A 6134-nucleotide genomic window follows, 5' to 3' on the forward strand; every position below is an offset into this window, starting at 1 on the left:
AGTCAGAGATGAGCTCTCTAGCAAACACAGGTCATAGAAGGTGCTCACTAAATACGAAATAAACTGCATTGAGTGTCTACCCTCCAGTGGCTACAGAATATATCTAAATGCTAAAAGGGACATAAGGTGGCCTCAGAGATTGGTCCTTATGTCTCCTCAGTCACATCTCCTCTTTCTTTAAGTTCCTGGAATGCACAACTGCTTATGATTGGTTGCATGAACACCCCATGCAATTCTGCTGTGCAAGAATGTGTTCATTGCTTTCTTTCAGTCTGGAATAATTACCACCACCCACCCACACCTTCCCCCTCCACTGCCCCCACTCTTACCCTTCACCTGGCCAGCCTCTACTGATTCTTAGAAGCTCAGCCCAGAGGCCACGTAGGAAGCCAGCTCTGTGTCTTCCCCTCTCTTTTCCTCGAACCCTGGGCACCTTCCTCTGTCATGGCACTCATTCCACATCACAGGCTACACCTGGCATTCCCTGACTTCAGAGTCTCCTTTTCGGTTACACATAAATAGCCTCAAAAGTCTGTAGCATGTAGTGATGTGTTACTGAGGTTTAATTTTAAGTAATTATTCTTTATGTCATCAAAAGTAAGAAACCATTGCTCATGAGACCTTTTACCGTTTTATGTTCTGTGAGGAAAGAAAGGTGACTGCCAGACGGTTCACAGGGGTATCAACTGTAGGACACATCCCAGCTTCAGGAATGTGGGGATGTGAATGGATTTGCAGTTGTTCAGTGATGTGTGGTGCCATGAAGCTGGTGTTTGGGAATGAGTGATTTTACTGTGGGATGATTCAAAAGTACCACTTTGCACCCATATCACTTGAAAAGTGTGTTTCTTATGGGGGGAAAATGGCCCACTTCCCAAAGAAAGCTAAATGCTGGTATGCACAGCAGTGCTGAAGAGCTCTAAGATAGTGACAATTTTTAGTTGGAAATAGGAATTTTGAATAAGTTAGAAAAATGACAAATTTGGCAGTGGCTCAGATCTGCAATTCAAGAGAATCCACCATATGTTCAGTGCAGATACAGGGAAAAGGGATTCTGGACTCAGTCTCAGCTAGTACTTCATCTAATAGAAAAACTGCTCACTGATGGAAGAGAAAAATCTGCTTAAGTTGGAAAGGTAATTAACTTGAGACCTAAAACTGCACAAGATACACAACAGACTTGGAAAATGTGATTCAAGAAAAAGATTATTGAAATATTTTTGTGGATTGAGAGTACTGATACAGTAAAATGTAACTATCTTACCTTTACTCTGAGTAAGGGTTGGCTCAAGAATTTTAAATTCTTTGCATAATTCAAATGTAATTGGAGGTACCATCAGCTAACTCCATAAGCTCATAGAAAAGGGTTCTGGGCGAGAACAAATGTTCAGTGCAGCTGAAGCCAGCCTATGTGGAATGAAAATACTTCCCCGTGTTATATTTCCAAGGAGGAGAATCTAGTATCAGGGTTTAAGGCATCTGAGGACAGACCAATTCCTCTTCTTTGCAGCAATGCATCAAACTGTGTTTAAACCAGGCTTGCTTTAGCATTCTGGGAATGTTGGGGTATTTAGAAAAAAACTTTGGCTTATGTATTGACCATCCAGTGTGTTCCAAATGGCTTTTTCAATGGCTATAGGAAATAAAAAGTTGTAGTCTATCCACATGGGTGAATAAAATTGAAGATACAGGCACAGCAAGCTGTAAGAAAAGCAAAGAGGAAAAATAAGCATAATTATTTTATGGAACCTAAGTACAAACGCTGAATGAAGTATCCCTCATCCCTATTCTCCCAATTCTCCCCACAAGGCAGAATGGCCTGTCAGCCACATGGGTGTGGCTGAGAACAGCTGTGCTCTTAAGGCCTGGCCTTGGTGCATAAGGTCAGTGTACTGCGTCCCCTTCAAGGTGCAACCTGGCAAAGTCTAAGAAGATTAGGTTGGTAGTCTTAGTGTCACCTGAGAAGGTGCTGGCCTTACCAGCAGTTCTACCTCTCAGCAGACATCTTTCCCCTTTAGTACTTGTCTTAGACACAGAGGCCAGTCCTTACTAACCCATCTCCTCACCCTCAGGATTGTTATACCAAAATTAGGAGTGTGTGTGTGTGTGTGTGTGTGTGTGTGTGTGTGTTTAAATAAGTTCTGCGCTCATCGTGGGGCTTGAACTCACTATCCCAAGATCAAGAGTAACGTGCTCTACCAACTGAATGAGGCAAATGTTCCAGGAACTTGCTTTCTATTGATCTTTTAATTCTTGGGCCCCTACTTCTTTGAGTAGGTCTTATTTCTTACTGGCTCATCTGATTTGTTTCCTTGGAGAGACAGAATTTAGTGAAACACAGACATTCATGTGGTCACGTCATGCTGAATTTAACAGTATTGGTGCCTTTTTCCCCCCTTTTGTGGCACTTATGGCATGGCAAGTCCATAAGCAGCTTGATGCTTGCTCTTCTTTGCTTATCTCCCAAAGTAATGTGGCCACAAAACAGAATGTTAGGAAGTCTTCTCTGTGCTATTAAAATGCATGAGACATGATAGCATTCATTTTATAAGTGTCTTGTGGCAGAAGTGGAAATATAGCCTCCTTTGCAGAATCATGAACTGAAGTGTTAGCTAATCATAGACTTTATTGTGTTTGATAGGGAAATGACTTTTCTAACAGCAGATTTCACAAATCTGGGCTATCACAAAGATCTTTTAATAGGTCCCTTGTAAATATCAAGAGGCCCTTGGATCCTAAAATTATGTTTATATGTCTGTCTTCACTGCTTAACCTGCATTGTCCAATACTGTAGCCACTAACCACACATGGCCATTGAACACTTAATGTGGCTAGTCTCAATTGAGATGTACTGTGAACATAAGAAACACACCAGATTTTAGACTTGGTGCAAAAACATGAATGCAAAATAAATCATTAGTAATTTTTTAATTACATGTTGAAATAATATTTTAGATCTATTGGGTTAAATAAAATATTTTAAGATTTTTTACTATTTTTACTTTTTAACATTGCTATTTAATCATTTAAAATTACATATGTAGCTCATAGTGTATTTCTGTTGGGCAGAGCTGATTTAGACTATAAGGTACTTGAGGCTAGACAGTGCCTGGTGGATATTAACTAGATGCTCAGTGCATGTTCAATGCAACCAGACTGATGAACTGAAATGAGTGAATGGATAGGAATTATAATGATTTTTTTTTTTTTTAGGTAGTGATTTTGACACTGTGAATTTGGAAAGTGGTAGAACAAGAGAAGATGAATGTTGTGAGGAAATCTTAAAATGTTTGTTAATTGTCTGTGGGGTATGGAGCTGGAGATGTGAGACCTGACCTGCGGCTGCCTTCTCATGAGATACTCAAATGTGACTTGTAGAGTTGACCTGATTTTGCCACCAGTGATTCCTTTGCTATAGTACCATATTATAATCCAGCAGTTTGTTTAAGATCCATTTCCAGAAAGGATTTTTCCTAGATGCCATTTAGATGTGGTATTCTGACTTAATGTGCTTCAGAATCACTTGTAAAGCCTGTTACAAATGCAGATTCCTAGACCCAGGCCCAGAGATTTTCGATCATTAGGTAAAGGAATGGGGCCCAGGAATTTGCCTGTTGACACCCCAGGAGTTTCCCGTGTAAGTGACCTGTAAACAGTACCTTGAGGAACACTGGTGTCATAATCTAGAAATAACTTAGAAGTTCGGGTAGAAAGGGCTGTTTGCTCAGTGATTTTTATTATCTGTTATTACATTATGAAGAACTTAAATTGTTAAATACTTTAATAATCAAAACTTAATAAAAAAGTTGCAGCAAAGGAAACAAACGTGAAAAAGCAACCCTCTGAATGAAAGTATTTGCAAACCTTAGATAAAGGGTTACTATCCAGAATATATAAAGGATTCCTACCTACAATGCAGTAACAACAACAGCAAAAAATTGCCCAATTGAAAAATAGGCAAAGGATTTGAATAGACATTTCTCCAAAGAAGATATGGATAGTAAGCATGTGAAAAGATGCTCAACATCCCTAATGATCAGGGAAATGCAAATCAAAACCACAATGAGATATCACTTCATATCCGTTAGGATGGCTGCTATCAAAAGAAAAAAAAAGCAGAAGAAGAAATAAAAGGAAAGTAACAAATGTTGGGGAGAATGTGGAAAAATTGAAACCCTTGGAACACTGTTGGTGGGATTTTGAAATGGTGCAGTCACTGTGGAAAAGAAGTATGGAGGTTCCTCAAAAAATAAAAAATAGAACTACCCTATGATCTAGCAATCCTACTTCTAGGTATATACATAAAAAAACAAAAACAAAAACAAAAAACACCTGGATCTCAAAAGATATTTGTAGACCCATGTTCATTGCAGCATTATTCATAGCCAGGATGTGGAAGCAAGCTAAATGTCCATTAGTGGATGGATAGATAAAGAAAATATGCTTTATATATAAAATGGAATATTATTCCACCTTTAAAAAGAAGGAAAACCTGTCATAGGTTACAGAACTTTGACAACATTATGCTAAGTAAAATAAACCAATCACAATAAAGACAAATACTGCGTAATTCCACTTATTTGAAGTATCTAAGATAGTCAGAGTCATAGAAACAGTAACAATGGTGGTTGCCAGTGGTTAGGGGGTGGAGGAAATGAGTCATTCGATGGATACGGAGTTTCAGCCATGCAAGATGAAAAAGTTCTGGAGATCTGTTACGTAACAATGTGCGTGTAGTTAACAGTACTCTACTATACACTTAAAAATTGTTTAAGGATACACTTACGTGGTTTTTACTGCAGTTAAAAATTATTCAAAAAGTGTCAACTATCCTAGTAGGTCATGGTGAAATTGGACTCAAGGAAAGAGTATAATTTGTTTCCTTGAACGATACCCTTTCATGAGAAATTTTGTCAGAAGCTGTGCAGGGAACCTGTGTGGGTGTTGAGAAGACTAGAAGTTGGTGGCCTCTGTATGATTTAATGAGTAGAGGGCAAGGCTTACTCATCACGAATGTCATTCCCAAAGCAACTTGTCCACAAACTTGGAAGCCTTCCAGGAGGCAGAGAGATGCTGATGACTAGATGTCGTCATTTCAGGTATCTGGACACTCCAGGAAAATTTCTTCCTTCCTTACTCCTGTGCCCACACCTGAGCCCTAGAATTTTAGCACTTTGGTTTACTTCCCTTACAACATTTTTAAAAAGCTTTTTAGCATTTTTAAGATGGTAAAAATAAAACTTTAAAATTTTGTAGTCATTTTAGGGGTACTGATTGCCAGGACCCTCTCTGGTGTAGAGGAAGAACAAGTGGATGGATTCTGTGGACTAGCTGGAAGCATTCATGCACAGAGCTTTCACTCCAGCAGCCAGCATTCTGTGTCTGGCCAGAGGCCATTCCTTTAGGGAGCAAACTCTCCAGTCTTTCCAGAAACCCATAGGCAAGTATGTTTGGGTTGGTTTGCTCCACCCGTGAGGTTGGCTAGCTTTCCTGAGTAGGGCAAAGGGAGTGAAAGACAATGGCATAAGTTACTCCCATATTTACTGATGAGGTGAAAATACAATGGTAGGCTGCTAAAAAGGGAAATAATTGCATTTTCCTCCTTTTAACCCTTCCTAGTATCTCATTTTAGCCTTTAGCCTTTTGTGGTGTGTGTGTGTGTGTGTGTATGTGTGTGTGTGTGTGTGTGTGTTATTTTATTTTCAGTGTGCTCATTGGCTCATTTTTTAGAAATATTGATTATGAAATATTTATTTTGTTTTCTGGCTAACTAAGAACTTTATTTCAAACAAAAGTTAAAAATAAAAAATTGAGAGCTATTTTCCCAGGTGTAGGGAAGAGATCAGGGCAAGGAGTTACCTGTGGCTAGGCCAATACCCTCATATACTGACATGTGATAATTCCTCAATTTCCTTCCTGGTCACTGTGATGTGGAACCACAGCCAGAGCCCACCTGCCAAGGGCAGCTTGGGCTAAGGGTCAGTCCCTGGGAAGGGACATAGGCAGCAGCACGGCCAAAGGCCAACCACAGGATCAAGTCTTAATCACCACGAACTCATGCTTCTCCCCTTCCTGGGCCCCAGAACAAATGAAGAAGCATCAGCAAGTCTATACCCCCACAGCTACCCCCCCCC

The 6134-nt window shown here is 39.7% G+C and overlaps 1 protein-coding gene across 6 annotated transcripts in view; it reads left to right on the top strand.

Annotated features, from left to right (window-relative positions):
* Positions 1-6134, top strand: part of ICA1 (islet cell autoantigen 1) — a 138428-nt gene that overhangs the window by 11795 nt on the left and 120499 nt on the right. The gene's annotated exons all lie outside the window — the stretch shown is intronic.

The sequence above is a fragment of the Ursus maritimus genome, unplaced genomic scaffold (assembly GCF_017311325.1).
Source record: "Ursus maritimus isolate PB19 unplaced genomic scaffold, ASM1731132v1 scaffold_3, whole genome shotgun sequence".
Taxonomy (NCBI): Eukaryota; Metazoa; Chordata; class Mammalia; order Carnivora; family Ursidae; genus Ursus; species Ursus maritimus.